The sequence below is a fragment of the Paroedura picta genome, chromosome 3 (assembly GCF_049243985.1).
Source record: "Paroedura picta isolate Pp20150507F chromosome 3, Ppicta_v3.0, whole genome shotgun sequence".
Taxonomy (NCBI): domain Eukaryota; kingdom Metazoa; phylum Chordata; class Lepidosauria; order Squamata; family Gekkonidae; genus Paroedura; species Paroedura picta.
In genome coordinates this window covers 154,591,739-154,608,142 of record NC_135371.1, presented here as the reverse complement: position 1 = coordinate 154,608,142, position 16,404 = coordinate 154,591,739, and the positions used below count along the sequence as shown (strand labels likewise).

Here is a 16,404-nt window from a genome sequence, read left to right as displayed (position 1 = left end):
CTAGCCTGGCTGCGAGACAATCTCCTGGCTACACTACACATTCCGTACAAGAAATAATAATAATTAAGTGGGACTTACTCTAATGTCAACGTGCCTAGGATTGCAGACTGGTTTGGGGTTAACCTTCTTGTTTTGCTACAGATGCCTGGGTGCATTTTGGGCAAGCCGCTTAATGCTTCCCTGCACCTTAGTGCCCCAGTTCACAAGGAGCGATGTATGTCATGTCCCTTTCCCAACGTATATATGTGTTGAGGTCTGACAGCCAATGTGACGGGGCATTCTAAGGCTGCAGTGACAGTGTCCTGGTAATAAATTCCTTGGCTAGACAGATCAAAAGAGGCCTTCACCGGACCTCTCCAAACAAATCTCTGACAATAGAGTGAGCTCTTGCATGGATCAAGCTGTCACCAGGGGAGATGAAATACTGCCTAAATCAGCAAAAAGGGGATAAACTTGCCATGTGGGGCTTATTCTGAAGCCATAAACATCAGGTAGCGACCTAGGGCAATAGGCAGGATTTAATGGGGAATCTTCTCTGCCCCAGAGTCGCTGGTGCAAATTCTGCTTGGGGACTTTGCTGTCTGCTCTTTGGTTTTTGTAAAATTGAGTGAAAATCTCCCTCCCCGTCTCTTATTTATTTTTCCTGACTGTTTAGTGAGCCGGAATAAAAATATAACACAACATGAAAGCAACAGCATGTCTCTCTGGAGCCCTGAGAGCCCAAGACTGCCTTATCATGCTGGAACTTTCCAAATTAAAAATGGACAGAAAGGTATTGATTCTGAGGAGCAGCGATTGGATTTTTAAAAAATCTTCAGCACAAAGCTATGAAATAGGAACATACATAATTTTAAGTTGGGTTGGAGTCATTTGATGAACCTAGGCATAAAAGACATCAAGGTCAGTGGAGTTCAACATACCAGTTTGTCCTGCCAACACCCAAACTTCTTGTCACACATTGAGCACAGATGTGCCAGAGAAAGCACTTCACACGTACTCCTGTAATATTGGGTATATACCACAGGGTCAAGGAAACACAAAGCACATGATCTCCTCCCTGGGGAGATTTGTGACATCCATGTTTCAGTTTAGCAAAGCACATTAAGCCGATGTTGGGACAGATGTATTCCATTTGGGAACACAGAGAGAGACTGGAATTGTTCAGCTGCTGGTTGATGTATTTTCAGATGGAAGGGGTCCTGATTTCCTTCATTTCCTTTCCAAGCTTCATGATACTTTTGGCCGCAAGTCAGGTCGCCATTCCCCTGACCCAACGTGACCCCCGTGAAACCTACTTCCTCAAGTGCCTTAGGGCTGGATTGGGACCAGGGCCCATTTCGCACACATTAGGTAATGCACTTTCAATGTACTTTAGAAGTAGATTTTCCTGTTCCACACAGGAGAATCCAGCTGCAAAAGCACATTGAAAGTGCATCTTCCAGTGTGTGAAGAATGGGCCCAAGACTATAGCCCCAAGGGAGGAATGGCTACAGTTTTCGTCTCCATGCTGTTTTCTAGAACCAGGATGGCTCAGGAGGTGGAAATCTTTGCCCAGTTGAGGGGCCACACATGTACTGAATTCTGCAATGGGACCCAAACCACAGCTTAATACCAGCTGAGCTGAACTGTCACCTGAGCTGTCTGCAAAGGCAAAAGAGGCCTTAACATCATAGCCTGGCCTATCTCCCTGCCCTGCCCAACCTGGTGAAAAGTTCTGTAGAAATGAAAAGCTTGCACACTTTTATTCACTTGGTTCCAATAAATGTTTGAATTGATTTCCGGAAGGGGGGGATTATTTGGGTTCCAGCTGTCAACGTGGCTGACGTTGTATCTATAAGCTCTTTGCACTCACTAAAACAGTATTTAGTATCCCATATCATTCAGAGATTCTCAAACACAAGATGCTGTCATTCTTTGTACCACCTCATCCACACACAACCATGCAGTAAATACAGCACCACCACTAATAAATCACTAGTAAATACAGCATTAACGGAACACATAAAAGCTACTTTTCCTGTTTTAGTCTGCGAAGATGGAACTTTGTTGGGGCCTGCTTTGTGTAGCGCTAGGAGTGCAAAAACTTCTCCAGAGAGATGGTAGGTGCAGGGTGCTACCTAAGGCCGGACTGGAGGGAGGGATGGGAGAGGAGCATGTAAGAGTCAGGTATGTGTGTGGCAGGGGAGCAGCAGAGCTGGATTTCTGCGCAAACTAAGTAAACTACAGCTTAGGGCAGGCTTTCTCAACCAAGGTTTCATGAAACCCTGGGGTTTCTTGCAGTCAAAAGTGGCTTGCTCCACTGAAGTCCCTCCCCTCCCCTCCCCAAACCTCACCTTCATCAGTTTCCATCCTCAAAATCTTCAGGTGTTCCCCAACCCAGAGCTGGCAACCCTAATTCAGTCGTACATGCGTCCACTGTAAATAGGGATGCTGCTCTCCAGACCCGGGGATCCCCCTGTTTTACAGCTCCAGGTGACAGAGGTCAGTTCCCCTTGAGAAAATGGCTGCTTTGGAGAGTGGATGCCATAGCATTAGACTCCACTGAAGTCTCTCCCCACCCCAAATCCTGCCCACTCCTGGCTCAATCCCCCATCACTAGGTATGAGCTGGCAGCCCTAACTGAAGAGCTACAATTACTCAATGCATATACAAAAAACAATGATGTGTTGTTTTGTATGGAAGAATAATCATGGATGCCCACATGCCACACCTTTAGTCTGCGGAGCTACTACTCAGATACAGGCCTAGCTGTGTGGACTAGCCTCAGCTACCCTGGGAAGTGGAGGGGGGGGGGGACAGATATTTAAAGGCAGGCCATCAAACTTTTTCAGAAAAAAGAAAATTATTGTGTAGGACTATCCTATGAAGACACGGGAGAAAGTAAGGATGATTCTTGCCTGCATTAAAATGGCTTAATCTTCCTTTTAACCATTTGATGACTGGCAGGAGAATGATCTAACTGAAAAGCGCTGGGCTTGAGGTGATGTGAGACTGTGGGAATTTTGCCTCAGGGGATTGGCCCATTAACACATGGGAAATTGTTGCTTGATGCTGCGGTAATCACATCATGAATGTATGCGCATGAGCCAGCCCCTTAGGCCCAAGCTAGATATTTTATATGAGCCTCTTGTGGTGCAGAGTGGTAAGGCAGCCGTCTGAAAGCTTTGCCCATAAGGCTGGGAGTTCAATCCCAGCAGCCGGCTCAAGGTTGACTCAGCCTTCCATTCTTCCGAGGTCAGTACAATGAGTACCCAGCTTGCTGGGGGGTAAACGGTAATGACTGGGGAAGGCACTGGCAAACCACCCCGTATTGAGTCTGCCAAGAAAACGCTGGAGGGCGTCACCCCAAGGGTCAGACATGACTCGGTGCTTGCATAGGGGATACCTTTACCTTTACCTTTAGATATTTTATTTTTAAAATAATAACATTTTTAAAATTTCTGTTCCACCCCTCCATATCACTCAGGGTGGGTGACAACAGTAAAAACAACATACAGAGTTAAAAATTAAAAGCATTGCAGTTATTACAAATGCCTCCCCCCAATTAGATTCCCAGACGAATATTGGCAAGGAGCCAGTCTTCTCCTCTTCCCAACAGTGAGACCAGTTATTCCCCACAGCAGTTATGGGGAATGGCTTTTAAAAAATAAAGGAGAACCCAAAGGGGCTTGAGAAGCCACCATGGGGGGTGGGGGGAGAGGAAGGACTCTCGCCTTCCCCACATTCTATCTTCCTGTTTTGGGGTGAAGTCAGGGACCCATCTACTCCAGGGGCCATTCCTCACAGCTGCTGTGCAGCTGCAAGAAACCTGATTTGGGCCTGAGGAACTTGAGCTAGGGATGCTAACCTCCAGGTGGCCGCTGGGGTTCCCCTGGAATTACAGCTCATCTCCAAACTGAAGAGATCAGTTGCCCTGGGGGGAGAACTGTATGGTCCCTGTCCTCTCCAGATTCCATTCCCAAGTCTTCAGAGTTTCCCAGCTTGGATCTGGCATCTCTACACAGACCCCCATCCCCTGCCAGTGGCCAGGGAGGATTTGGAAATCCTAACTTGGGCACAGCTCTTTAGAAACCCTCATGAGGTTTCTGCCTCATGAGGTTTCACAGAACAGGAGTTTTAGGGTCAAACCAAACACTAACAGCGTCCTTGTGGCTGCCATGAAGACACCACCACCATTTTGAAGTCTTTTAAAAACACTGATGATCAGGCCCACAGCCCAGCAGGCTGAGGCACTCTTGATACCCCCATCCCCGTGGTGTCAAAACGCCTCTGTGAGGCCTCGTTTCTGACTGAGCACATGGTAGCCCAAAGCGGTCCTGTCCACTTCCCCACACACCTTGTTCAGGTACTGTAACACAAGAGGGGTGTGTGTTTCTCACCAACTGTGCTTCTCCTAGGAAAGGTGTGCAAGACTGAAGCAAAGGAAGGTGTTTTTCTTTTTATTGGTGACCCTAATGGTCTCTAGGGCCAAGTAATGATTTATTGGAGGCATTTTGCCATTATCACAGGTCTGTACCCAGTCAGAAATCTGAGGGGAAATGCTGATCCTGTTTAGTATTTTTGCCTTGTCTTGTCCTGGTTGACCTTTCAAGTTGCCGCTTCAGTTTCCGAACATACACAGACCAAGAAGCAAAGAAGATCTAGATGTGGAGAGGAAGTGTGGTGCGATGGTTAGATCATCTAAAAAGGATCCAGATGAGCAGGGTTCAGATCCCTCATCCATGAAAGTCACTGGAGCAGCTTAATGTACGTCACAGGGGTGAGGATGGACTGTGGAAGGAGGAACTAAGCATGCCTTTCCAAGTTCCTTTCAAGAAGGGTGAGATAGAATAAGTAATAATGTACTAAAATATGTAAAGGATTATTCTTCCTGTCAAGTTTATATGAATCATGGTATATAGTTAGAAGGAATTCTAAGGCAGAAAGGTGTGTATATGTGAGGGTGTGCCAGCATGATGGACTAAGAGGTGGGAGACCCAGGTTTGAATCTCCACTTTGCCACAGGTGCTCACTGGGTGACTCTGAGCCAGCAACACACTCTCGGCCTAACCTACCTCTCAGGATTGTTGCTGTGAGGATAAAATTGAACAGAAAAGAATGATGTAAAGCTGCTTTGAATTTCCATTGAGGAGAAAGATGGGGTATAAAATAAATAATAAAAGTAGTGACACCCAGGCTCTCACAGGTAATCTCATCCCCATCCCCCTCTCTCTCACACACAAACATACACATGCAAATTCCTTCCCTCCCCACTTCCCCCTCCCTTCTCTCCTTCCCTCTTCCTTCCCCAACCTAATCCCCGATCCTACCTCCCCCACACATCCCCCCCACATATACACATAAAAACCCGCACAGAAAGAGTCCCTCCCTCCTTACCTCTTCTCCCAGGAGGGCCCTGGCCTCCTCTGGCCTGGAGGGCAGTGCCTGGGCCTGCGCTGGCATTGCAGCCTGCGTGCCAGCCCTCGGAGGACTGGAGGGCAACTGCCCTCCTCCCAGGAGCCTCCACCACAGCCCCCAGAGGCCTCCCTGCCACCCATACTCCCTGCTCCCTCCCCATCCCACCTTCTCCTCATCTTTGTGGCGGTACTGGCCTACCCAGCCTCTGTACCACCTCGCAATGTCCCCTGGCCTCAGGTGGGGCGATGCTCACCTGCCCGGCTGCTGCAGTGCCCCATCCAGGTGTCACACTGCCCTGCGACTGCCCAGGCCTCCCCAGACATCGTGGCAGTGGCCCAGCTTCCTCCTGCAACGACCTGAACTTCCCCAGGTGGCTGCCTGCCATGGCTCCCCACAGCTGCCCCAGCCTCTACTGACATGCTACCTGGGGCAGTGCTACAGATGTCATGTCTGTACCCATTTCCATCCTAGGGGCCGCACCAGAAGATGTGTCCCACATCAAAAATAAAAAACTGTGTTTACACATTATGTGGCAAGAGCATTTCAAAACAGTATTAGCAGATGAGAAGGAGGGGGAATGGCATAGGCTTCAGAATTTGTAGAATGAAAAGAAGTAAGATGAGAGAACAGGAGAGTAATTTGATATCCCTCATTAACTACCAAGGACTGGTTCCATCTGCAGATGGGCAAATCTACCCAGTAGGCCCACCTACTATTTAAAGTTGTGGCAGAATCCTGAGGCTAGCACCGAAATCTTTTAATAAATCCCCACAACCTGACAGAGAACACAGAAACACAAATGATATATACAGTAAAATCACGGCAGGGTATAGATGCCAACCTGACACCTGGGGGGGGGGGGGGAGAATGATCCCCAATAAAGTTAATAGTGACTGCTGATCTCACAACATTGTACAAATTCTGCAGAGTCCAGCAATACAAATCCTGCAGAGTCCAGCAACACAAAATGAGCTGTGGACTCTGGTAGTGGAGGCAGCAGCGAGCAAAAGGAAGGAAGACACAGACAAGCTGGAACTGAAGGAAAAGGTGAGTGGGGAGGGGAGGGACTGACTGGAATGAGGAAGTGGAAGAAATATGAGTGGCACAAACCTACATGAGTCCACCCCCTCGTTTGTTGGAGGTTGACTCTCAGGTACCTTATGCTGATTAAAAATAAGGTCTTAATAGCATGGCATTACTTGGTTGGTAATGTTTGGGCCAGAATATATGGTGGCCCATCCCCTTCTTCCACATTTGAACTTGGTTAGGGGTATTTTGTGTTTGACTGGCTTTTCAGATACCGAGGTGTACTGAGTCTGCTACTGGATGTGGTGGACTTCTGAATGCTGAAAAAGCGTTAGAGCTGGTGCGGCTAAGTGTGCCAACCATGGCTGACTACTTCAACCAGAATTAGCCATAGAGCTCTGAGCCGGCCAGAATGGCTAGAGCCAATAGCTGCTGGTGGGCAGAGCGCCCCCTGCTGACCTGCCAGAGTTTTCCTTGGTGGGTTCCTGTCGGACAAGCGAGGCAGCTAAGCCTGGATGAGCTGACAGGATCACAGCCTGAGCTGGCAGGGCCTCATGCAATGAGGGTGTTTATGACAGTATGCTGGCAAGGAGCGCAGTGCCTGGGAATGTATATGTGTTTTAAAAATGACTCTGGAGAGAAGTCGAAAGGAATTGCTGTCTGTTGATGAACTGACCGTAATTCCTCTAGCGTTTTTTCCCCTCACTGTTTGATTGAAGGATGCGGAATTTGGAGTGCTCCTGGGGGCAGATTTCAATTAGAATTAGACATTTTGGGGAACCAGAGATCGAGGAGGGGGGGGAATAAAATATGCACAGTACAGAAGCAGCTTTTGGTATCCTTTTCCTGACGGACAATGTAATTTAGTGTTGAGTACACAGGACGGGCTGCCGGGATGCTTGAATGCCAACACTGAAATAGGGCCTGGGAGTAAGTAGATTAGGGGAAGTGAAGCACGGGAGTCCTATGCTCTTGTTTTTTAAGTTTAAGTCAAAGGGGACTTGGAGCCTTGTAGTGGATCTGCTGGAAGAGGCTAGAGCAGCCTTTCTCGGCTTTGCTACCATTGAGAAACCCCTGAAACATTCTTCAGGCTCTGAGAAACCCCAGAAGTGGTGTGATGGTGGGGAGCATAGCTGTGTACGTGCCCACGCAGGGCCCCTCCTCATCTCTTCTAGCTCCAATTGTTGGCCACTTTGGGAGGGGAGAAGTGAGTCACCGTGACCCCTATATGGTCATATCACCCAATAAATGTTTAACAATTTTAATATATATATTTAAAAATCATTAGGAGCTTACAGCCTTGGCTTTCCATACCATGTGAGCATTTTTTGCCCTAATTATACTTCAAAAAAGATAAGCGAGATGATAGAATACATTGAGATAGAATACATGGAATTTATTACTACTACTTTGTGGAGGACTCATTACCTAAACCAGGGGTGGTCAAACTGCGGCCCTCCAGATGTCCATGGACTACGATTCCCAGGAGCCCCCTGCCAGCATTCGCTGGCAGGGGGCTCCTGGGAATTGTAGTCCATGGACATCTGGAGGGCCGCAGTTTGACTACCCCTGACCTAAACAGTTCCATAGGACCTGCAAAAGGGAGCTCCTCCGCCAGGCATTTGGTTGAGGTTGACCAAAACACCGCTTCTATTGGCCCTCAAGCTCCTCCCCCCATGACCAACGCTAATCAGTTACCCACTGGGTCCAGTAAGAATTGAGCTGAGGCTCTCACAATTTCTATTTTATAATGTTATTATTATGATCTTGTTAAGTTATTATTGTTATAATGTTATTACTGTTACTGTTACCTGTTACCATATATTAATTGTATCCTTTCCTGTTTTCTGTAAACCTCCCTGAGCCCTCGGGGAGGGCGGTATATAAATATAATAATAAATAAATACAATAAATAAATACTTCCCCTGATGAAAGATACTGAACTGAAAATGGAAAAATCATCTAGACACCGTTTTGGCTGAGTCCAGGTGGAAATTATAATAAAGAGTTAATAGAGACTCTTATATTTCTAATATGATTAAGCCATTGGACAGATTCTTTTTTTTTCTCTTCTTGTGTCATTGGGATCGTCCACTTTCTTCTGACTGCCCAGAATCTGCAAAACCCTATTCCCAGTGCTGGTGTAGAGTTGCTACACAGACTTTGCTGGTTCTTTGTGCTGTTCTTTTTGCACTTCACTTTCCACAGCTTTAAAAAAAAAAATTGGCCCATGAAGCAAAGTTCAGGTCCTTTGGGAAAACATTCTTACAGCACTGTGGAGAAATGTGCCATTACTCAGATTTCATTTTAAAGCAGATCCGCGTTCGTTTTAAGAAGCTTTCTGGCTTTTATTGTGTTCACATTTTTGCCTTCCACCATGTGTGCATGTAGACACAACCAAATATTACTGCTGGTATTCCAGAACAGTAAACTGGAAAGTCATCACTGTTCAATAAGATGTTCTCTCCTACAGAAATGGTACACGAGCAATGAGTATTCGTACAGAAACAACGTTAATGCTAGTGTGAGGCCAGCTGTAATAGTGCCAATGGAATTCCTTTACTGTCACTGTTTTGTGAACATCTCTGGCCACGTAAATTGTCTCCCACTGGAGTTGTCACACTGGCAGTAGTTGCAAGTTCCTGTTTGTGACTCCCAAAGTTTCTGTGGACAAAATACTATAATGTTTGATCATATTTCATCCTCACAGCAGGTCATGAGGAATGGCACCTGTGAGGTAAGGAGAGGATGCCACTGCTGTTACAGCTAGGATATGGGTGTCGGAATCTGAGCGCTAGATTTGACCACATTTTCGCTGTGTGGCCCAAGGTCCTCCATTGAGAATTTGAGGCCATCAATTCTTGGTCACCTCCAGCATTCAGGAGATCACACCAGTATCCTAGTTTTAACACTGGTGCTATTCTGCCATGATGTTAATTCCTGCTAATTTGTGTGATTGAGTGACCAGAGACAGAGCTAGCGCTGAAGACAGGGCTTTGATGAAATTCCTCCTTTCAGTGATGGTTGGCCAAATTATTATCTCACAGAGCTTTGTGAGAATGAAACGTGGTGTGTCCCATGTTATGGCGTCATGAGCACTTTGAGAGTAAATGTAGAAACAGGTGTGAGTAAATAATAATAATAATAGTAGTAGTAGTAGTAGTAGTAGTAGTAGTAGTCGATTCTGATATGCTGCTTTTCTCAACCCGGAGGAGTCTCAAAGTGGCTTATAGTTGGCTTCCCTTTCCTCTCCCCACAACAGACACCCTGTGAGATGGGTGAGGCTGAGAGAGCGCTGATATCACTGCCCGGTCAGAACAGCTTTATTAGCGCCATGGCAGTGCCATGGCAAGCCCAAGGTCACCCAGCTGGCTGCATGTGGGGGAATGCAGAATCAAGCCTGGCTCACCAGATTAGAAGTCCGCACTCCTAACCACTACACCAAACTGGCTCTCAATAACACCCAATAAAGATTGCACTTACAGTTGTGCAGTTAATGGTTGAATGTTATACAGCTATAAGTTGTAACGCTGTAATGTTTGGAATATTATAACTGTTAATGTTTTCTTTGTATTGTACCAGGGTCGCAGCAGATTATGAACTGTGAACCCTTACTGTAAACCACCCTGAGCCGCAAGGGTGAGTAATATAGATATGTAATAAAAATAAATACATACATATTAATAGGATTTCCGGGTTCTCCTCTGCGCCTTGGAGAACTGTGTGACAAAATGAAATGTTTCTTGGAACAGAGATATGGCAGGGTGGTTTCAACTGGTGGCTTTCTTCCCGTCACACAATCTTAACAGCACAGACACTCAGCAAGTAAAGAAGTCCCTAGTTATATTTCCCTTTTTTGTTCTTTTTTTAAAGTCAATGCCCTTGAAGCATTCATACGGGTGTTAGAGGCTATTTTTAGGTGCATATTAAAAAAAAAAAAAACGATTCCTGAATCTGCTGTGCTTGTGCAATTCATTATTGCCCCCCCTTAAAAAAAAGAGTTCCTAGCAGTCAAATGAGGCTTGAATGACAGCTGACTCCCTTGTTTACTCACACAACTGACACAGCTGTGGAAGCCACTGACACCCATGACCCTAACAGGGAACCTTCTCTGAAGGCCAGTGGAGGGCTAATTCTCCCTGGCCTATTTAATCCCCATCTCCCCTCTGCTGACATTGCCAATTAATTCTGTCATTGTGGATGCCTGTTTCCTGCCGGGGTGTGTGTATGCATGTTTGGAGGGGGGGGGAGTGCTTGGGGCTTGGATCCCCGACAAATGCTGCCCCGGCAGGCAACATGCATTTCACTTCCTGCCCAACGACATAGAAACTGGCCTCCCTCTCTGGAAGGGAAAGCTGTTTTGTTCTCTTAATCCTGATCAATAAAACCCTGCCTTGGAGATGGATAGAATTCTAGATTTGGGAAATGCCTATTCATTAGCAGCAGCCAAAGCAGCAAGTGTCTTGTAGTTCCTTAAAGACTAGGGCATTTATGGTTGAGGTGGAGACCGCTTGGTCAGATTTCAGAAGCACATCTAGGGGCTTATTATGAGCCGGGCTTTGCAATGTGTCCTCTGAAGCACAGCGAGGAAGAGAGTGTATCAAAGCATGTGCAGAGGAGCAGAACTGGCTCCCAGTTCCCTAGGATTAGGAAAATGATTTTGAGGAAAGGAACTGAATTCCCAGAAAACTTGAATACTAGAAGTACCTCCTCTCTCCCTCCCCCCCCTCTCTGTCTGTCAACAGCTGTCTTAGGCTGTTCAAAGCACACCTGCTACCATTTATTACCTGGTAAATCTCGCATTCAAGACGTTCTAGAGATGGATATAGAATTTGAAGTAAAGCTGAGCAGGGTGCAGGGAACCCTACAGTACACACAACAAAGCTCAGGGATAGAGGCCAAGAATATGTCCCTGTGGTGTGGGATTTGGGACGGACAAAGTGATGGATATTGAGAGCGACTGGCCAAGAAAGGCAAGAGTGGTTTGATCTATTTGGGAATGCTCCAGGGTTTACTACCAGGGAGAGAGAGAGAGAGAGAGAGAGGTGCCACATACTTCTCTCAACTGAACAGCGCTAAGAAACAAACAAACAGCTGTTTGATTCCTTCCCAAATAAGTGCCTGTGTTGTTTTTAACCCCAATAAAAGTGGCGCCGATTGCAAACCGCCTCTGAATTACAGCCAGCTTTCTGTACATCACTTCTGTGCTTTCTATGCATCATGGTGCGCTGTCACGGGTATCTGAGAAGCATCACCAGGAAGGTCTAAGAAGGGAGAAATGAGCGACTAAAACAAGTGTTGCTACTCTTCAGGGTCTAACTTCTTACATGAAATGTGCTAAAACTCTGACCTGAGTAAAAGCTGTCCCCTCTGTCCTTTGAAACCCTGATCGCTTATTTCTAGGGACTGGGGCCTGGCTATTAAATTTGTGAGTGGAATGGAGAGTGTGTGTTTGTGTGTGTGTGTGGGGGGGGAAGCACTCTGTATATGCCCTGAGGCACTCTTCCCTCCTTTTGTTTTTAATATTGCAGGACTGAGCCCTGGCATTCAAAAAGCCGGTTCTCGGGCTAAATTCTTGTGACCTTTCATTCCGCTTATATTCTAGTTAACCTTGGGCTAGAAGGTAAGAGATAACCCAGAAAAAAATGGTTCTGTCCTGTTTTGCTGAGTGGTATCTGTGAAAGTGTGCCAGATTGTCATTTTTCAAATTAGTGTGTATATTGGAGATTTGCTGCCTATGTTTGAATAATACCAGAGTGCTAAACCCCAAATAAACCGCACACAAGGTTCCTCCCCCTCCCCTTGCTACTGCTGGATTGATGGCAGCCGTTGCAAATTAAACCTAAAGTGATCCTCCCTTCATTTTAATTCCCTGATAAAATAAACTACATAAATTTAAGGGAAAGGAGGGAGGAGGGAAAGATCTCTATTACATACAGAGGGAATAAAGGTAAAGACATGGGTATTGCTTGCCCCTGATCTCAATTGACAGGAGGCATTTTGGTATTAAAACTGAAATAAAACAAAAAAGCCCCCGCACTGACAAATCGACTGCAAAGTGTCTCTGGGGGAAAGTTGACTGAACCAATATTACCACGTGGCGTGTCAGTTTCTATCCTGCCTGCTATTTATTATTTAATAAACAGGCAATTGTTCCTGTTCACCAAGCACAAATTGTGAAGGTGTCAAAATATATTCTAAAGCCTCTTGGCGATATATATACACACACACAAACACACACACACACAAACACACACACACATTAACTCTTCCACCTCAACTTTCATTACCACCTCCCTTGAAATCTAAGCTGCTATTCAAGGAAGGGAAGATCTTTCTTCTTAGCTGGAAGGCTTGCGGGAGTGGGGGGGGCACATACTCATGAAGCATAAATCATGACAAACATTACTTTGGTGCCTGAATGCTTTACTGTGTTGCTCGGATTGTGGGTGGGAGAGGTTGGGGCGAGGGAGAGAAACCCTGTCAACTTCATACAAATCTGCAATCATGTCAAACTCTGCCAGTTTTAAAACACAGAGGACGAACTCAGAATTTATCTTAGGTAACCCTTCTGTCACCCAAATATTACTAGTGATTAACTGATGGGGGGGGGGGAGATGGCGACAGAACTGTGATCTTAATGAGGAAATTATGGAAGAGTTGTATGAAATTGCCCCTGTTCCAATTTTTGTTAAAAAATATCTGAGATCCAAAAACACAATGAAGGGGGGTTAGGATTTTGAACTCCTCTTACTAGTTCTGTAACAATTAAAAGGGGAGGGGGAAGAAAACAAGAAGCTGTGTGCCACTACCGAACCTCTCTTCTAGAGCTGCAATAGGTTCTTTGAGTCAGTTTTCTAAGGAAGCTAACTAAAACTTTTATTTTCATTAGAAGGTATAACGTAATTGGATAATGGAAGCAACTTAAATAGATAACACCAGGCTTTCTGTTATAAAATGCTCAGAGACAACAGGTCCAAATCTTGCCCGGATCCTCTGAATTCCATTGGGTGCAGTTCTGCCTGCACTTTTATCCCTGGAGCTGCTTTGTGTGTCATGGATTCAGAAGTTACCCTGCATGTTTGAAGGGGGTGTACCTGTCTGACTGCGTCCATGTGGGTGTCACTAACTGTGTGTTACAGCTTCAAACACACAGGGCATACACTCTTCATCCCTAATGTGTGAGACAGTGTCCTCGTTGCATTATGAAAGAAACATGCAGTTAAACATATATATTTGCAAAACATCCTCGTGAGGCATAGGGCAGTAGAAATGAATCCTTTTTGAGTCTGATTGATCTGCAGTTTTGCACAGCAGGGTTATCTTTGGCTCTTAAAATACCTTTTGACATAACATACTCTTTCTTTCTCACTCTCTGTGTACAGTATATCATATAAATATACCATTTTAATTTCAGCATCTCCCAGAGCAGTTTGTTGGAACTCCCAGCTAACACATGTCTTATGTATATTGATTTGAGGAAAAGAAACGGCAGATGCCTTCTCTTGAGAGGCCTGCTTTCATTAGTTCGGGTGGCTTGTCAAGAGATAACAGGCATGCATTTTAAATTTCAGATCAATGACTTATTTATCTTTAACAAATGGGAAGAGGAGAAGATGAGACTCTAAATGATTCCATTTAACACCATATATCTGATAAGTCAGTGCCCTGGAGAAGGGTTTTTAAAAAGACTTTAAAAACGTTATATTCAAGTCTTTACGGCAATATCTAACTTCGTGCCTCATATTCGATGAAATAAGTGATTCTTCTGCATGCTTTTCTCAAAAAAAAAATAATAAAAGAGGGGAGTTTATTGAAAACTTTCCCCCCACCTGCAGCTTCTGAGAGGCTGCTGATAGAAATGTAAAAATAAGGCAGAGGTCAAAGAAGCTTATTGGAAAATAGCAAAAGAAAAAAAAATGCTTTTGATGGACAGATTACGTTTAGTTGTGTGCATCTGTGCGAAGTCATATCCCATGCAAAAAATATTGAATGGCTGAACTTCACTTGGCATTTTGTCTACATTTTATAAATAACTTTTCTTTTTGGACTTGTCATTCTCCTGACATGTCTCTTAACTGAAGTCCATTTGTTTGTAGGTTTTGACCTGTTGATATTTGTACATAAACACTGATCATATGAATATAAGGCAGTAACAAAGCCACTACAAAGTTTTTCTAAGAAGCCTGCATGTACAAATAAATTATGGAGATTTGTGATAAATTCTACTTTGCAAGTTTATATTATTCAGGCAGAGATGTATACCGGCACTGATTTTATATGAAAATGTGTGTGTGTGTGTGTGTGTGTGTGTATGACTGAAAATAAAATTAAATATAGAAAGGTACAACATAGGTTAAACATTTCTTCCTGCAGCATCTCCACATGATTCAATACAACATTGGCATAATGTATGAAAGAGATGATTGATAGAAAGAGAGATAATAGATAGATTTTAATGCAAAGAAAATAAGGGTATCCTTATAATAATCATTTAACATATATTGTTGTAAATATACACCCATTAAAAATAATGATACTATGCTATTCCTTTATGGAATCCATATTGGACAACCATAATATATTTATATACATCCATATGTCTAGCATTTAGGCACACACATAGTTTTATATGTTTTTAGAGGTAGAGAGATGTATGGAGGTAATTTATAAAAATGATTAACTATACATTTATGCTGCAGTTAAAGATAAATGTCTAGTTTGCATAATTGCAAGCTCATGAATGGCTGCCAAAGTTGTTCTGTAATATTCCTAAAATTGAAAGAAGAAAATGATTTTATGTCCTTGACGCTTAGGTAGAGCTCACAAGACCTGATTGCACACGTTGTTTCCAAGAATTAAATAAGCTCTGCTTCCATTATTGCCAATCATATTAAACTTTAGAACCTTTGGTAGCAAACCGTGTTTGTAAGCTTGCTCTGATTGCCGGTGGGATGTCTGTGTCAAGTTCTAATTTCTTCTTTTGCTGTATGCAGACACAGAGTATTGTGTTTGCTTATACTGCTTGAAGTAAAGTTTCACACTTGTTTTTTTTTTAAACAATGTTTTAAAAGGAATATGCCCCTGCTCAGATAGATTAAATATATGCATATATGGAAAACATTTCCTCTAAGGAAATATGAATAACCAAATACATTCTTCTACCGAGATTGCCTATTGCTCTATATTATATGATAAGAACTAAGTGGAGAGGAATGGGCATTCTGATTTAAAGCAATTTTTAAATTTGACTGACAACCATGTAGGGCTGCAAGTCCATAGGGACTTTTTTTAATGGCAGAGGGAATGTTAAATGAATCCCAGTGGAATGCAGGGCTTCATATGCATTTTTCATTTATCAAGCATTATCTTTATTTTATTTCCGTTCTCAAAGGGAACCCTTAAAATTAGAACGAACAACCTTTTATAAAGGCAGGGATATTTTCAGCATTACCTGGTTCCTCTGATAAATAACCTGAGGGGAGTTTGTAATAACGATGTAGTTCTATAATCTTGGTTTAACTGAAAGCCTCTTCTGGAAGAACATTATTTGCAGCAATGAATGTAATTTCTAATTGATTTATAAAGTACCCTAAAGTTGGAGAAATTATAATTCTCCTTTCAACTTTCCCCAGGGAGAAAAAATTATCTTCTTTATGAGATTAGTAACATAAAGCGCAATCCTAAACAAGTCTACCCAGAATCCAGGTCTGCTAAGTGAGTCTTACTACTAGGAAACATGTTTTTAGGTCTCCCAAGAGCTGAGATGAACTGTGCTCCAAATAGCTGATTGAGAAGTTTCTATAATTAAAGTAAATTTGAGCTTTCACTAAGTTTCACAGAACTGTTAGTGCTATATCTTTACAGGCAGAGGGTTGGACAGATTTCTTAAAAGTGGGTGGAGCCATTGAGGTCAGTTGGGAGAAGTTAGGGCATTAATGGGGAGGAGTTAAGAGTGGGTGTGGTTTGTAGCTGGAGTGG

The 16,404-nt window shown here is 44.0% G+C and overlaps 1 protein-coding gene across 1 annotated transcript in view; it reads right to left on the bottom strand.

Annotated features, from left to right (window-relative positions):
* Window positions 1-16,404, bottom strand: part of C1QL4 (complement C1q like 4) — a 34,184-nt gene that overhangs the window by 15,962 nt on the left and 1,818 nt on the right. The window lies entirely within an intron of this gene.